Source organism: Tympanuchus pallidicinctus, unplaced genomic scaffold, assembly GCF_026119805.1.
Source record: "Tympanuchus pallidicinctus isolate F22 unplaced genomic scaffold, pur_lepc_1.0 scaffold3, whole genome shotgun sequence".
NCBI lineage: Eukaryota > Metazoa > Chordata > Aves > Galliformes > Phasianidae > Tympanuchus > Tympanuchus pallidicinctus.
Genome location: NW_026294747.1, coordinates 14,920,036 through 14,937,175, shown reverse-complemented (window position 1 = coordinate 14,937,175; position 17,140 = coordinate 14,920,036). Strand labels below are relative to the sequence as shown.

General features: G+C 41.1%; 1 protein-coding gene across 4 annotated transcripts in view; it reads left to right on the top strand.

Annotated features, from left to right (window-relative positions):
- The window catches only part of TSPAN4 (tetraspanin 4), a 393,745-nt gene that overhangs the window by 51,053 nt on the left and 325,552 nt on the right, over positions 1–17,140 (top strand). For all 4 annotated transcript variants that reach the window (XM_052692762.1, XM_052692767.1, XM_052692761.1 and 1 more), the window contains exon 2: positions 9,766–9,859. The gene's annotated coding sequence lies outside the window, so the exon portion shown is untranslated. The remainder of the gene's footprint in view (positions 1–9,765; positions 9,860–17,140) is intronic.

The following is a 17,140-nucleotide window of genomic DNA, read 5'->3' as shown; positions in this document are numbered from 1 at the left end:
GTGGCTGACTTTCGGCTCTTGTTCTCAGCCTGCTGTGAGGTATTGTCCCCCTGCCTCATCTCCCACAGGCTGTATAATGTTAAAGCAGACCAGAAGCAACAGGATGTTATCTTCGTAGCAGGAGTTTGCTTATAGCTTAAATGATAGAAAGTTTTAACACAGCCACAGCATATTTCTGAGTTATAATCTCACCACAGGTAGCAACAGCAGCGTTTCTCATAGCTGAAGATTAAATACATGCTTTGGCTGACCATCTGCTCAGGGCAGGGACCAACTCATTCAGGGGCTTCAGGCAGCCCCGGTGCATTGGTGGTGCTTACAGTGTTCTGTGAACAGGCCTTTTCATAACGAACCTGCTTGGATTCTGGGTGAGGCAGAAGAATAGAGTGTTTTATTGAGCTTCAGCTGCTGGCGCAGTGAAGCTTATCTTTTCCTTTATGCTTTTGTCAAGAAAGCAATGTATATTATATGACGCATAAATGTCTTACTTGAGGTATCAGTTTCATCCTCTGCAATCTGTGTGTCTGGCACTTGTTTTTGATTCAGTGGGGAGTGTGCTGAGTGACTTGACTTCGTGTAGCTTCCATACAGCACCTCATAAAATTCTTAAAAATGTTTGAGGCCTTTTGTTTTCATTAGAGCAATACATGCAATGGATTGGCATCAGCAAGAGTACGGCACCAACTGGACAAAATGATTATGAATGTGTATGAATCTCAAACTAGAGAGCTGTCTTAGACTATGTTGGAATAATATGAAGTCAGAAGAGTGAAAGCAATTGGCAGAAACTGCTGGAGAGAATTAAGGAAGGACTTTGTGATTAATTTGTAGGCCTGGTATGATTCTAACAAGAGTGTGTTGGTTAGCTGTAGGGCTGTTAAAATACCAATAGTCAGTGAGCAGTTGTTATCCCTGCAGTTTAATTTCCACTTGTAGCATTTAGTCTACTTGACCAAGTCATGTGTAATTGTGGCAAACCCCAAGGCAGAAGGAAACTGAAATGTAATGCTTAAAGTGTGGATTTTCTTTTTTTCTTCTTTTTATTTTTTTTGTACTCAATTCTTGAATCTTTGAGATGGACGCTATCTTGTCACTGTCTTGTCTCTATCTTGCTCTTTACATATATGTATTTCTGTTTTCCCCGGTTTTCAAGTACAAGCAGTAATTATTTATATGATGTACTGCCTGGTGCGGCACAAGCAAAAACACAATTTTCCATAGTTGGATATAATAAACAATAGAAATAATCTCTGCCAATATCTATCAAAAGGCAGATTTTTGGTTCCAAGATGGAACAATTACATGCAGTATTATCATCATTGTATGTGAATACTGAGGTGCAGAGGAGTGAGGACTGCGTTTTGTTTATATTGACTTGCCTGTGTAACGGAAATCAGGAGGGGAAGATAAAGAACTGCATCTGTTTCCAGGTTGATTTAGGTAATACTAGTGCAGTGAGGTGTTACTATAACTGACCTGGCACAAAACTTTCAAAAATCATTAAGATAATGCTGATTTCTAAGCCATTTAAGGTCTCTGAGTATAAAATAGATACGAAAGATTGACTTGCAGTGTTTTAAATCTTTGTTTCTACACTAGTACTTAAAACAAACATAGAAAATTATCTTGATTCTTCAAGATATGCATTTGGTTTTTCTAGGGCTCAGTGGAAATATCACATTAAAGCATCTCATCCTCCAGATGGTAGATAGTTGAGGCAGCAGTGACACTACAGCACAGTGTATAACTTTAGCATCTTTATTATAGCTACCTAACATCTAGCTACTGGCTTAGATGCTTTCTAAGCTTTGCAAACAAATGTGCTTTGGAAACTGCTCGTGCCTGATAGGTGAGTGACTTCTGTATGGACTCAAATAAACTTTGATTATATTGAATCTCTTGTCTTGTCAGTGGGACTGTGTGTTTGAAAGTGTTGCCTAAGGTGACTAAATTTTTGCAGGTCTTCACAACTTCTCCACCCTTCTCCTCCCTATCCCTCTGTAGTCCTGAGAGTGCACCATGACAAGAGGAGTTAGAGTGTATGTTTAAGAGGATTTTGCTGGAACCAAGCTGAACATGAATGCTCATCCTCCAGAAAGAGACTCAGGCCTGATATCATCTAGGGAATTCCAGCAGTAAGGCTTTCAGAAAACAGCTTCACTTGTTGAGATGAAGAGCTGTGGATGGTGTGAGTGCTGCTGTCCTATCCAGATAGATTTAAGTTCTGCTCTGCTTTACCTGCTGACACATTCATGTTTGGTGCTGACTCCATTTGCCAAATATCAGTGCTTTTAAGTTACTGCACAGCAGCTCTTCATTTGCTAAGTGCCTGCCATTGCTGCACTGAGTTTTGATGCTGGTCCAGCAAGGGCATGTTAGTTTGTAATAGCTGGCTGATGTGCTCGTAGCTGTTGCTATGTTGTGCTGCCAGCCCAGGGCCGTGTGGCCAGATCTGCTTTCTCTGTGTCCAGGTGGAAGATCAGAGCAAAGGGAACTGCTACAGCATGACATGGAAATCTTTTATTTGGTTTGTGTGGTTTGGATGATTGGTTTAGGAAAGCAAAAGATATCTAGACTTGCCTCAAAACTGGGGATGTTTTGTTGCAGCTCTGTGAAGTTACCACAAAGGGCAAAGATAGGATGGGTGTTTTTTCCTCCCTGGAAATACCATGGTAAAAATTGTGTTGTAGTTCATTGCTGTGGAGATCTTTCTGGGAGCAAGATATGTCTTAGTTTTGTTGCTGTGGATACGTGAAGATACCAGTCATTCTCAGTCACTAGCTTTTTTATTTTTTATTTTTTTTTTTTAAGTACAAAAAGAGGAGGAAAGGAAAGAAAAGGAAATACTTTGCAGAAATCTAAGCAATAAGCAACTTACAGTGCTGTGTTCTTAAGTGCTTCACTTGATTGATTGGGTTAGGGAATTAAATGACATATAAACTGCTGTTGTTGCCATTAAAATTTCCTTTACCTACGTTGGCTTCTTTTTCTGTTTTCCTTACTCCTTCATGGGTGCTGTTGAGGATTTGCTCAGGGTGTGATTGTGGGATGGCATTTACATGACTGCTGCTCCCCATTGAGCTGGGGTGTATGGGAGCATTGTGGGGGGGGCTTGGTTCAGCTCTGCAGCAGACTGCTTGGAAAGGTCACTTCTGCCTTCCTGTATGATATGTTGTGGTTTATCCCAGGGCAGCTTGATGTGTTAGTGAGACTCAGTGTTATGCTGCAATTCTAACTGGGCTGCTGAGAGGGCATGGTGTAATCCAGGACCCATAGCTAACAGGCTGTCAGGTTGCTCTGGCAGTGCTGCGTTAGCCTTGTTCAGAGCATTCCTGTACCTTGCTCTTTGCCTGGGCAATGGGAAGCATCCTGCTGTTGCTGGTGTTCCTTCCTCCTAGTGTCCTGGGTCCATACTCTTTACAGTGTAGGATGGATAGCCCACCTCGTGCTCATAAGGATGGCAGGGACAACTGTATGGAGTACTGTGATACTAGAAGAGAAGTATCTCTAGGAACTGGAATACGTCCTTTGGAAATACTTAGGATATCTAGTTAAAGACAAGTGAGAGACAGCTGGCTCTGTCTAGTGTATTTTAGAAGCTAAACACCTGTCATGTTTTTAATAAACATCCTGTGTTTCTGTAGCCCTGGAACAGTTTTGAGATGACAGAGCATGCATTGAAATGGATGTATTTAAACAGTGCTGCGTCTCTATTTGTGTGTGAGTATATATGAAATTAAATTCATTATCTGAAAAGAAACCCACTTAAAGATGAATTTGAAATAATAGCAAGTCAAATTAAGACTTAAATTTTCTCTATTTAATAGCAGTTGAATTAAAAATTATGAACCAGTGTAGGTTTGGCTAGGGCTTTAAAGGGAAAGTAAGTGCTTGAACCACAGGAAATCAATAGCTTAATAGTCTGGAAAAAAGAGTTTACCACAGTATTAGGACAACTGGTGAAAGCAACAGCCTATTCTGCAGGTATAGGGACAATACTTGTCATTCAGGTTTTTCAGCAGTTTCAGTTGTGCCATGAGCAACTTACATTATGAGATGGATTGGGAGTTGAAAATGCTGTACAGCTTGGGCCATAGGGGGACTGAAGAAAAATGAAGCCAAGGAATGTGAGAGCTGTACTGGAATGAGAGAGTCAGCCACATTTCCTTGCTTTCTTTCACCGTAGAGGGAACTGTTTTTAAATACAATTGCATGTGTAAAATCTGTTTGGGTGAACTTTCTTCTCCTACTGAGCTATCAGGACTGGGGTAGTTCAGGTAATAAAGTTAGTTAAGGTGATGGTTTTTTGCACATTTCAATCAGGTTTCAATTTTCTTCCCAGAGCAACTTGACATAAAATTTTAAAAACAACCAAACCCACCAATACTCCAATTCTAGTAAAACCAAAAACCAAGTTTTAAATTTCTGATAGTAGCCAAGGTTTTACATTTTGGGCTTTTAATCACTTGGGTATATTTGCTATCACTGCAGCTAATTTATTATTAGTGTGTGTTATAATAGTGCCTGAATTATGAATGAACAGTCAGCACAGAAGGAGAGCTGCAGCTCATGTGGGTCATAACGTGCCCTGTGGTGGTTGAGGCTGGATGGCTTTGTGTCACAAGCAGCCCTTTTGGTTTGGTGCTGTTCCCTCTGGGTGCTCACAGCTCCGTAGCTACGCTTGTACAAGCCTAGGGAGGAAAGAATAACAGCCAAGTCTGGGAACCTCAATAAATGATCCAGCACAACACGCTGGATTTCACGTATTACTTTACTTTATGGTCATTAGCGATTTCTGGTCCCACAGCAACTCATTTGATTATAACAGCACAGATAGCTTTAGGTTTCTTGAAGTTACACTCTATACAAAAATGTTGAGGAATCTGCTACTCTTTTGCCTCCCGTGTAGGTTTGCCTACTTAAAGATAAACTGGCCTTCTCACATCCTGGCCATGGGATGGATTGTTCAATGCTGACTCCATCTGGAGAGCCCAATGCATGTAAGAACTTAAAGCCTCATCCTTCTGCTCTATACCTGGGGAGAAGGAAACTTTCTCATGGTTCAGACTGTGACAGGGGAACAGAAAACAAGGATCACTGATCTTTCAGCTTTCAGTGCTAAGCACTGAGCACAGATGCCTTTGCTAACACAAACAGAATGAAAATACTTAAAACCTTTTCAAATGAATATTCCAGGCCATGTAATTTTATCTGGGAATGCTGCTAAAAGATTAAACGTGTGACACATGGTTATGTTGCTTAATACAGTGCTGGAAAGTGTCCATCTAGTGTTACAGTAAGGCATACAATAGAGTAGAAAGAGGTAAAATATCTGGCAGTTGGCCGGCCATGTAGCTGTACTCTGAGTCAGTTGCTTCTGAATAAACAGGATTTCTTGTCTGTTTACTAGGTTCTGTAACTGTCATTGAGTAAAGCAAAGGTGAAAGAAGAATATCCCCTGGGGCTTTAATCTTGGATGGAGAAGAAATTTCTTTAGTTGTACACAGATCTCAAAAGAGTATGTACAGGATCACAGTTCATCAGTAATGTTTGCAGTTCTGTGCTGTCTCTTGGCATTGGGGATGTAGCTATGAGCTGGAGCTTCATCAAATATAGTGTTTACTCAAGGAAACTGAGATGCAAGTATGTTACAGGCAGATATTATGGACCTTGTAAAGAGCAACTCTGAAGAACAAAATCAATCCGGAGCCCTTGGTAATGAGAGAAGCAGATGTAAGAATACAATTGTCAAGGTTAATGCTGATGTAAGGAGCTTCCTTAGAAGCTTCCAGACTTTCCTTAGCTTCCTGTGGCTGACTTTGGGCTCTTGTTCTCAACTGCTGTGATGCTGAAGTATCAGTATTTAATTTTTTAATATGTAGTTATATATTTTTATATATTTACATGTAAAATATAATCTCTCTATAGATTAAAACAAAGCAAACAAATACCCAACAGATAGGGGGTTTTTAGGGGAGTTAATTTACGTGTTGAAATTTGAACAGACACCAGTGCTTATCTGTGAGCTTTGCTGGTTTTTATGTGCACGGTGCTGGGCATGAGTATGGGGGAAGGATGCAAACTGTGGTCTTTTGTGAGGCTGAGGAGATGCCTTGCTTCAAGCAAAAGGAATTGAAGGAGGAGATTCCAAACAGAATTATACCAAGGTGCCAAGTGAAGTTTTTGTTTGAGGAAGAGTTGTGTGGGGGTAAAAAATTGCAAATATTTGCAGTAGGTAGTAGTGAAGGGGTGAGACTTTCCAACACTTATTTCTGTTAATTTTCTCTTAAAAACAAAAAGCAAGCAGTGTTCATATCTGCTTTAGAAGATATTTCCCATAGCCTTATGTGTGTAGTAGGACTTCACAAAATGGCTGGGTTTTTTTTGTTTGTTGGTTGGTTGTTGGTTGGTTGTTGGTTGTTTGCTTGTTTCTTTGTGTTATGAGCAAGAGTACAGGCTGAAAGCATCCCAGTATAGCTGCAGTAGTTGAAAGGGCAGAGACTGGGAACTGCCTCTTACTGTTGATTGAAGTTGCTGCCTTCATCTGTGTGGCACGAGAAGTTTGTGCATGTTCCCCTCAGGACACGGAAGCTGGCTTGCTTTGCCTGTGTATGTCCTGTGTGCCTTTGTGACAGAAATCAGAAATTTCCCTTCCATGCTCTTCCTGGCAATATCTAGATCTAGACACAAGGGAAAAAAAGTCAGTGTGTCATACTCGGGAAGAGCCAAGTAACAAAGTGTTTACTATTTTGTATCAATGCTGTCTGCATTGGCAATGGTTCCGTTTCTCACAACTGCTGCCCCAGTGGGAGCAGCTGGGAAATTGCCAGATTATGGGTCTTCCCTTGAGATGTAGAGGGAGAGTGAAAGCAGTGGCATGGTAGAACGTGCTCATTAGGCTCAGAAAAATGCAAACTGAAGTAATGTTAGCATCTTTTGTTACTTAGCTTCTCCGAACTGCCAATAAACTCAGGACAGCATTAGGGAATCAACAAAAAGATGTACCGTATCTCTGCACATCAGCCAAGAAACCTAGTTTCTAGAAACACAGCCATCAGGAAACAGCCCCCCTTGACTCATACCAGAGTCATCTGGACTTCTGTGTCTGACAGTAACTCAAAGCAATGCCCAGGGAAGAGCACAAAAATGTAAGAGTGTTTCAAAGTAAGAAAACCAGAGAGCAGCAGGGCTCTTGCCTAGCTGAGTGTGTCCCAGATCCTAGAAAGCTGAGCTGCCTGTGGCAGGTCTTTAATCAGACAGTTTGAATTTGAGCATTAGGACTTGATTCAGCCTCTCCTGCAAAGCTGTAATTTCCTCACTTAAGAACGTGTGAATTGAGCCTGAAGAAATCTCCTGAACACTTGGGAGTTGTCAGACTTTTCCCTTTAGATGGACTGCAGGTTGCGTGGTGCACATCAGAGAGCCAGGAAGCATTTAACAAAGGCCTGGACAGAGAGATTAAACACATGCCTCTGGTTTCTGGAGAGGATGTCTGGTATAGCTGGCTTAGGAAGGGACCAGTATTGTACTAATCGGAGTTATACTGCAGCTGACACTCCTCTTATTATTTATGTTAAGCTTTGAGGCCCTGTTGTACTCAGCAACACATAATAAATAAACATCTTGTAAAAGATGATCCCTGGATTATCCCTGGAGCCAAAAAAAAAAAAAGAAAAAAAAAAAAAAAAAAAAAGAAACTGACCTGATAATGAAAGTGGAGATAGGGCAGACAAAATGTCTTGCCTGGAATCCCACATACAGTGGGTTGCTGGCTGAGAGGAGGGAAATGGAGCCCTGGTCTCTCTGCTCGTCTGCTTGTGGTGCTGAGCCTTTGCTGAAACTACAGCTGCCTGGGCTCATGCCTTGGGTGGGTCAAGGGCTGTGTGTGCAGTAATGGGTCCATTCAGAGGAAAATTTTGAATGTTTTCTAGGTTGGAGAAGTAAATTTACATGGAATGTACTGAGACCAACCTCTCTGATTAATGTTACTGTACTTCTGATGGCATCAGCAACCTCTCTGAGGAGGCAGGGTTAGAGGCTGAGTACTCTTACATGACCTGGTTTTCAATGACATTGTTTAACAGGAGTGATGAAAGTTGGTGGTACTGAGTTTTGTGTGACCACGTGGGCTTATTGGAGACAGTGTTGGTCTGTGCTTCTGCACCTTCGCTGCCTTAACTCCAGAGCTGGTCGTAGACTGTGTTGAAAGCGTGTGTGACTGTAATAGAGATACAGCTTCTGTACTTATTCCTGCATTTCTATGGAACAAAAAGATGGGGGCAAGATGTGATCTTGTACGCCTGTGCTTGTGATCTTAGTGTAGCATCACACTAGGTATTCTAATGAATGGTCAGACTGGGCAAGGTCAGTAGTCTGTCTAGCATGTTTTATCATTCATAGTAGCTTGGCATGCCTGTTGAATCAGTTAACGCCAGCCCATTGTAGTAATGGGGAAAGAGGGATTCGTTGGTATCCTTATTACTTCAGCTTCTAACTTGCTCTTGCTTGATGATTGGATTTGTTTTTCTAGGAAGAATCTTTGCTGCTATGAGTCAGTCTGGCTTATAAGGATTTAGCTTTCAGCTGTCTTTTGCCTTATAAGGTGATGTTGCTTCTGGTATTTGTCAAGTTTAAAAAAATATTTGTAATCTAAAAATTGTCAGGCAGCTTTCCTCAAGAAACACTTGATATCCACTTCCTTCATTCTTTATGGGTTATTTTTCTTTTTTTCTTTAGAGGGAGAAGGAAGGGAGATTGGAGAGGGAAAGCAAACAACAAAAACTCAAACCAAAATAAGGCAGCATCCAGGGAATGCATTAATGATGCTCCTCTGGGGACTGCTTGATTTATGTGGCAGTGAAATGTCAGACAGCAATGTTCCTGCACATACCAAAGATATAGCTTGCTTTCTGTTAAGCTGGATTTCTAGACCATCAGGAAGATAGTGGCATTCAGCACCTGCGGTAGTGAGATCTAGGATTCTCTGTTTTATTTAGTTTCACGAGTCACGCTAACAAACCAGTCACAGTTGGTCTACAGACCAAATGTCTTTGAAATATGGGGGAAAAAAATTGCTGTCTTTGTCAGGAAAGATGTCAGTGTGTTTATAGGAGCTGGGTTTTAACCTTAAGTAGGTTACAGAGGTGCTGCATTGTGCATAGCTAAAAAATCTCTGCAGTTCCAAACTTAACATTTAATATACATCAAAATTGCTGTGGCACAAAACAGGAGTGTAATTCATCATGCGCTGTGATAAAGCTGCAATGGATGAGGAAAGACTTTTATTTTTAAGAAATCTGTCTATACTACAGACCTCACTGCCTACTTTCAGAGGTCACACTGAACCACTGATGTTGCGTTTGAGCACTACTGAGTATTTGAGTATAAGCTATAACCCTGTGTGGTGTTGGTGTTCTTCCCTGTGCAGCATGATTTAGTGGAATTTTAGTATTCCCATTTGGAAGATGCCTTTTATTTGTGGTCATTTGCAGCATAAGCCACCCCCATTGATTAGGGCAAATGTTTTGCCAGAGTTTCAAACTTTGAAGAAATGTCCAATAAGTCAGTCAGTATTTGGTGACTTGAGGCTTCATTTTATTGATAAACTTGATTGAGGCTGAAGAGTGTGTGAGGAAGTACACAGGGGGAGGGGAACAGCATTGTGAAGTTGGCAGCTGTAATCCTGAAATGAAAAGTGCTCCTGATGTGACTCCTTATCACTGCCTGCCTGTTTTACTCATAAATGTATTGTTTTGTCTCTTGCAGAGGCATCCTTGAAGGGCTGGTCATAATTGGTGTGGAAGATCAAACGCTACTTCCAATTGCACCGTCTGTATCATCTGTAAAACCACCAGTCACAGTGAGTTTCTCTTACATACTATATTTTCCCCAGTGAAGATTTATGAACTGTAGTCTGTGAAAATAATCTTGTTCTCTAAAACTTGTTCATTTACTTTACTGTCACAAAAAATAAACTGATTTACCAATTCCAAGCCAAATGGGTATACAACACTTGTCCTCCTCAGATGGATTTGCAGTACTTCTGTGGCTACCTGCACACCTTGTAGCATGGCTTGGGTATGCTGTTGACAGATGACCATATACTTTGATTATTCTGGTTATTCATCTACTGACCGAGATGAGAATTGAATACAGTATTCTGTTCCTGCAAAAAGCTTCTGAAGGAAAAGCTTCTTTAAATGAAAGGAGAGAAATTGTTGCTTAGCCAATGGAAATTGAACTACTCTGCTAGTTCCAAGTGCCAGAAGCAAACACATCATAGTGTTGTTAGCTGGTAGTCTTAGGCGGAGACAGGAGAAAGGAGAGGGTGTCTTAGTGCTGTGGTCTTTCTGAATTTGTTGTTAGGTGTACTCTTGAAATGAGAGGCTGTTTTTTTTTTTTTTTTTTTCTCCAGGGCTGTAAGAGAGCTGGCTAATTCAGTGCTATTTGGATACCAAACATTAAAAATAGTGGAGTAAAAATTTATGACTTCTACCTAAACAAAACACTGTAAAGAAAATGCTTCTCTAGTCCTACCAGTGATCTCTGAATGTCCGCATAACTTCTCTGTGATGCTTTTGTCAATAATTCCCTTTTGTCAGTAACTCAGTAGAGCAGACTCAGGTGATTTCTTTTGATATTTTGTACTGCTTAAAATGACAGAACAATTGTTTGCAAAGCCATCTCTGGTTTTGTACCTTATATGGGGAATCTGTCTGCACACAGAGAAGGGCAGGAGTAAATCTAGGCCTGTGCAAATGTTTGTTCTAAGGAAAACATGAGGACTCAATGAAAAACAACAACAAAAAAAGGTAAGTGCTTGAGGGAGCATAGGACACTTGTGCGATTAAATACTATTACTAAATACTACTGAGTATTGAGGTGGCATATGTTGGGTGCTCAGAAAACTGGTTTTCTTGAGAAATAATGGCAACAGCAGGAGGAAACAACATTTTAAAAGGAAAGGCCCCACGATCTTGAAAAGGATATAGGAAAGAGAATTGAATACAATGTGTATTGCTAGCCTCTGTAAATACTGCTGGTGCATAAATTACATAAGATATAGAAACTGAAAAAAATGCATTGTGTAGTGAGCTTTTGTTGCTTTGAAAGGATGGAGCCAGTTTGTAGTGTATATAGTGAAGAATAATTATCAGAAATTGAATATTGAGTGAAAACAATTTTTTTAATCAAAAGTAGTTGGAAATTATGCAGAGTCAAAGGAAATGCAGCTGCTCAACTGGAAGACTGCTTCTAGTGCTGCAAACGTCCTCTAAGATGCATATTTAATGTATTAAGAATATTGATCAAGGCCATGGTGCACCTTGATTAAAGCTATTTTTCCTGATCATTGTGATAAAAAAAAATCAGCTCTTCAAGTTCCTGTACTTATTCTGTGAGGAAGAGCAGTGGAATTACTGCTGGTGTGGTATGGAACTGATATCAGGTGATTAGCTTGGCTCCTTTTTATTTCTGATTTAACACAATGCAGAAGTAAGTGCTTTAATTGCAAGAAATTGATAGGCTTTGGGAAGTTCAATTTCTGTATTCTCCTTTGAGAATACCTGCAAATGAACTTTGCCCTTGCTAAAAGAAGCATAATGTTGTCACTGAGGCTGCACATGATTGTTCCCTTTTTTTTTCCTTTTCGTAATGAAAGATGAGGACTGTGTATGGATGGGAAGTGAAGGAAAGGTTGCATACCATGCTGGTGATGTTGAGGTGTCAATATGGCATCCTGACATCCACTGTCCTCATCTGAGTGCCAGGTGTATCTCGCCTCCGCCTGTGAGAATATTCACTTCACCTGGGACACCAAAGGATGCAAACAGCTCGCAGGGTCATGTTAATGTGGCTGTATTGGGATACTTGTGTCCTCATGTCTGCTTAACTCAGCTGGTCTGGCTGTCATGCATTGGCTACACATTGGGTTTGTGGGAAAGACTTTCACCTTTGCTTTCCAAATGTTGCCACTCTTTTCTGAGACTGATTGTTTCATAGCTGCACAGCCTACCTCAAAATAGATGCTATCCCTGGTGTGTCGATGAGTACGATCTTGATAGGATTGACAGCTATAAAGCATTCCCTCTGAACTCTGAGATGAAAGTCGTCCATTTCCTTTCTCCTTCCAGAGATGTTTGGTTTCTTGGTGAGTTTTTTTTTCTTTCTAATTTTAGTTTTTTTTTAATGCAACTTATATCGGATGCCATAGCAGTATCTATGGCAGCATGCTGTGATGCTTCGTGCTACAGGAAACTGGGAATACGGAAATGAAAGGCAACTCTGCCAAGCGGCTTCAGTCTGCATTGCTGGGACGGCAGAAAGGACTCTTATGGCATTACTTGAACCTCACTGGTATGAAAAGGAATGGGGTGTAAAATCAAGTTAGAGCTTACATGTTGAGGTTGCAAGGATGCTCCCTGGGGCTTGATCTGCTTACTTGTTGATGATGTGATGTACGGGACAGAACAAAGAAATATGTTTGGCTCTGTGCTGCAGAGATATACACCAGCCATGCTTTGGCTCCCAGCCCAGGGTGAAGAGGATGGCTGATCACGTACTCTTCCAGTGTTGACATTTATTACTGTAGGGGAGAGATGTGACTTGGGTCTACGGCAGGGATAACAGTGTGAGTGCTTTTTAATGGGAAGGTGGATTTGAGGAGATAATGTAATTTCTGTTCCACAATAAAGGAAGCATCAGGAATTTATTCTTCATTTACTTTTTCTTAGTTTTTTATTCAATTCGGACTCCTGGCAGTGTCCTTGCATCCTCAAATATGCAGGTAGTTAAAAAATCTTTCATTATGTCTGTGATTTGTCCAGTCTCATAAGCTGTTCCTCTTCATTCCATAGCCAGCTACCTTAGAAAATGGAGGGAAGTGGGCTGTTCTGTAGAAATAACTCTGTATTTGATCCTTATGAACATGTCTGGAAGAACTGAACAAGAAAGCAGCGTAAGAACTTGGAGGGTAGATTAGTTGCATTCCTGTTCCAGCCTGTTTATTCATAGCTTCAACTTTAAAGCAAAAAGAACTATTTTTAGCTTGCCTTTTTTTCTCCTCCTTATTAACACAAACAAATGTCTTACTCAGAGGAGAAGGTGGAGTTGGGAGGAAGGAAGGGTGGAATTGCTTCATTAAAGCAGTTTCGAGTTCATCAGCACACAATTTCATTTTTGCATTACAGTTCTGAGTACACAAGAGTCACTTCACGTTTTCCAGAGAGGGAAGCTTTGTGTGCAGAAGGTGGGAGTGAGGGCCTCTGGGACAGCCAGGCAGTTATGGAATGCTTATGATTTCTGCTGAGTTTTCTTCCTCCATGCATGTTTGTTTGTTTTTTTTTTTCTGGTTACCTCTGATAAGGCTTAGTTTGCTGTGTCCAAGGTGTGGCTTGGTGGTAGTTCACTCTCTCATGGCTACTAGTGTTGCAAGATACAGGGCATTTAGATGTTGCTAAAGCAATAATGGTAGATCTTCTCCATCAGATCCCAGTGCATATTTGGTGAGGAACAAGACTAAGTGTAGGAGGTGAGGGCCAGAACTAGTCATTTTAACAGGGACGTAATGGAGAGGGGATTTGAGCTCTCCTGTGTCTTAGTATGTGTATTTTGATAGTTTCGTTGCAAGTAGTTTCTGATTTAGAGGCACTAGCACCTTTCATACCAGTATATGACTTTAGCATTAACTTTTAATGTGATTACTTATTTTCCTGTAGAACGTGAGGGGTTGCTGAATCTGAGGCCTGTAGATCTGATCTGTAAAAAGAAGTGCAAATCCTTTGAGACTGACTGGCAACCTTGCAGCCAGTGCTATCTGGTCAGTGCAGAGCACTGCTGTTTGATTACCTCGAATCTCCTGGGCTTTGATACTGATTCCTCAGTAGTTGTTGAAGGCTTCTCATCCCTCTATTAATGAGAGCTGAATGATTGTTGCTACAGAATATCTGTGAAGTAAGAATGGAAAGCTGCTCATGTTATGTGAGCGTATAGGCTACTCAGCACTGCGTCCTAAATAATTTCTTCTTGGTATGTATTGACCCTGTTGTGTGTTCTGCCCTGAATCATAGAATGGCCTGGGTTGAAAAGGACCACAATGATCATCCAGTTTCGACACCCTGCTATGTGCAGGATCGCCAACGATCAGACCAGGCTGCCCAGAGCCACATCCAGCCTGGCCTTGAATACCTCCAGGGATGGATGCCTCCAGCTCTGCTGGAGTACTGGTGAAGAACAGAGGTTGTGCCTATTAAAAAATGCAGCCTCCAAATCTTCTGTAGAAATAACGTAAATCCTTTCATGTCTATCCCCTCTCCCCCACATCAGAGGGTTCCTAGTTTTCTCTTGCTGCTGTTACTGGACCCTATACATGAGCTCAGAGCTGGAAAAGACAACCTGACTTTCCAATCGTCAGTCCCAAGGAAGACTCCCTGCTGCTGAAGATGAACATGAGGCAGGAGTCCTTTCATCAGACTTTCAGATTCTCTTACCTGCTTTCTTCTTGTGTTCTACTTCTCCCACTGGGAGGCTGCTGCAGAGAACGACTGCTCCATACTTCGATTTTTTCTGATCTCTAGCACAGAACTGTTCATGGTTATCTTATCTCACGGCTGCACCAGGATCGCCCTATGGGTTAAGCAGCTCTTTGTTTCTTGCTTCTTCTCCCCCAGTTTATTTGCACCAATCTTGTCTCTTGTCAAGCTGTGTTCTACCAATTTAAACAAGCCAAGCTCTCATGAGATAGGCCTCTTATTCTTAGCAGCGCTTCTGTACACATTATCATTTCAGTTAATCATGTCTGAATTATAGTGTGACAAGTACTGTTCACAATGAGTGTGTGGGAAAGGTCTGCTTTCAATACCACTAGTTTCAGCATCTAAATGTCAACTGTGATTTAAGCTAGATCACAGTGTTTGAGAGGGATCTTCTGGTCTTGCTTTGAAGACATTCGTAATGGGACTCCTTCCACTTTAGGGCAGTTCTGTCAATGGTTACTTTGATGTTTAAGTAGGTACCTTAATTTGAATAGGCTACATCTTGCCAGTGCATCTTGAAATGCCTTTCTTTGTTAGTTTACTCGAGTCTTTTATTGTTCAGAAATCCAATTTTCTTGAAAGTGCCCTTTTACTTGTAGACTGTGTAAAGCAATCAGTAAATTAAATGGTTTTAAATATCAGAATCAGAGCATTTCAAGAACAGGTCCCTTTTAAGCTATCTTTCAGTATCCAAAAATGGCTCACTATTATCTTCCATCTCTGGATGACACTGGGCACTGCACCAGCAAGAATGTATGCAAAGAATGAAAATAAAGTCCATTATTTATGACCTCTGTGAGCTTCCTTGGCTTGTGTGAGGAAAGTGAAACTACTTGGAAATACTTCACCTCCCCCTGGATTTCTGACTTCTTTGAAGGTTGTCTTGATCTTTGTGAATAATCTTTGGCTTATGCGTTTGATTTCATGCCAGCAAACTAAATCTTTCTATAATGCGCATTCCTTCAGGGTTTGTATATCATGAAGATTTGAGGGATTTCTCCCACTGTTCCGTGTAGTGCCATTCCCCTTCATCTGGCATGGAAGAACAGCAGGATATGGTTGTGAGCAAGGCACAGTCTGCCGTCTGCAAAGTCAGGGTTTGTTACCTGGCTGCACTGCGGGCTCTCTGCCTGTCTGAGAGTGAATTGCACAGTTGCTTCCTGTATCTGCCTTTAAAGTAGGGGCAGTGACACTATTCCTGGACCAGCTGAGAGACTGTGCATTTCCCAAATGCTTGTGTTGACATGTTCTCTGACTGCTTATCTGTTGGAGTTATAGTGATGGTAGTCAAGTGACCAGTGCAGATCAGCTGTTTGCCCCTGAAACCTACCTGAAGCTGGTTGTCTGATCGTACCCAGTGAACGGTGGCAAATGGCTCAATGTCTGAGTGGAGATGTGTGACAAGTGGTGTCCCTCGAGGTCAGGACTGGGACCAGAGCTCTTTAACATCTTCATCAACGACATCAGTGGTGAGATCAAGTGCACCCTCAGCAAGTTGCAGATAACACCAAGCTGGGGGACAGAATGCCATTCAGAGACACCTAAACATACTTGAGCAGCGGGTCCAGGGAGAACCTGCAACCCCTGATATTTAATACAAGCTGGGGATGTACAGATGGAGCACAGCCCTGCTGAAAAGAGCCTGGTGGTACTTGTGGTTGGCAAGCTGAATGTGAGCCAGCAGTGTGCCCTTGCAGACCAGAAAGCCAACTGTATTCGACCGACCCTGGAGATGTTCAAGGTCAGGCTGGATGGGGTTCTGAGCACCTGATCTAATGTAGGTTTCCTTGTTCGTTGCAGGCGAGTTGAGCTAGATGGCTTTTAAAGATTCCTTGCAACTCAAACAATTCTCTGATGCTATATATAGCTGAGTTTAAAGTTCTTACAGTTGAGAGTTTCCTAGGTTGCTAGTCATTAATTTGTCCTAAAATTAAGTAGATACCCTATGTCTTTTTATTATATTTTTTTAATGGATATAAGCTACCTTCAGGGTTTTAATGAAAATCCCAGCATGAGAAAATGAATTGCTTATTCCTACTTATTCTTTCGGAGTTTTGGTCCACATCTAAATGACTTTGGCAAAATACTTCCAAGCATTTAACTTCCGTGATCATAATTTTATTTATAATAATTAAATTCTTAGACAATTACAAGCTTTTGCCCCTAGAAAATGCCTGTGTGCTTGTCCTGATAGATTGCTTTACTAGCCTACACATACAATTTGTCTGACATGTATGCTAAGAAAGCACCCCATCTTTAAATGTATTCATCTTCTCTTAAATGGCAGCCATCCCTGTGCTCTGGGCATCCTTTGTCACAAACTCAGCCATTAAAATAACTTGTCGTACATCCTATTGTCCTTAAATAATTTTTCACATGTACAATTATAGTCCCTTCCAGCTCCTTTCTTCATGCTTTTAGGGACAGAAAAAAATGCGCTGCTGCTTTTAAATGTATTTTTCTGCTGTATCAAATGTAACGTTGAAGTTCGTTTTGCAGTTCTCTTCTAGTCTCTTGCTATAGTCCTTTAAAAGTGCAATTTCATAATTTATATGAATTCAGAGGGAGGAAGTTGATGTCTGTACCAGCTTATTTTTTTTTAATACTCT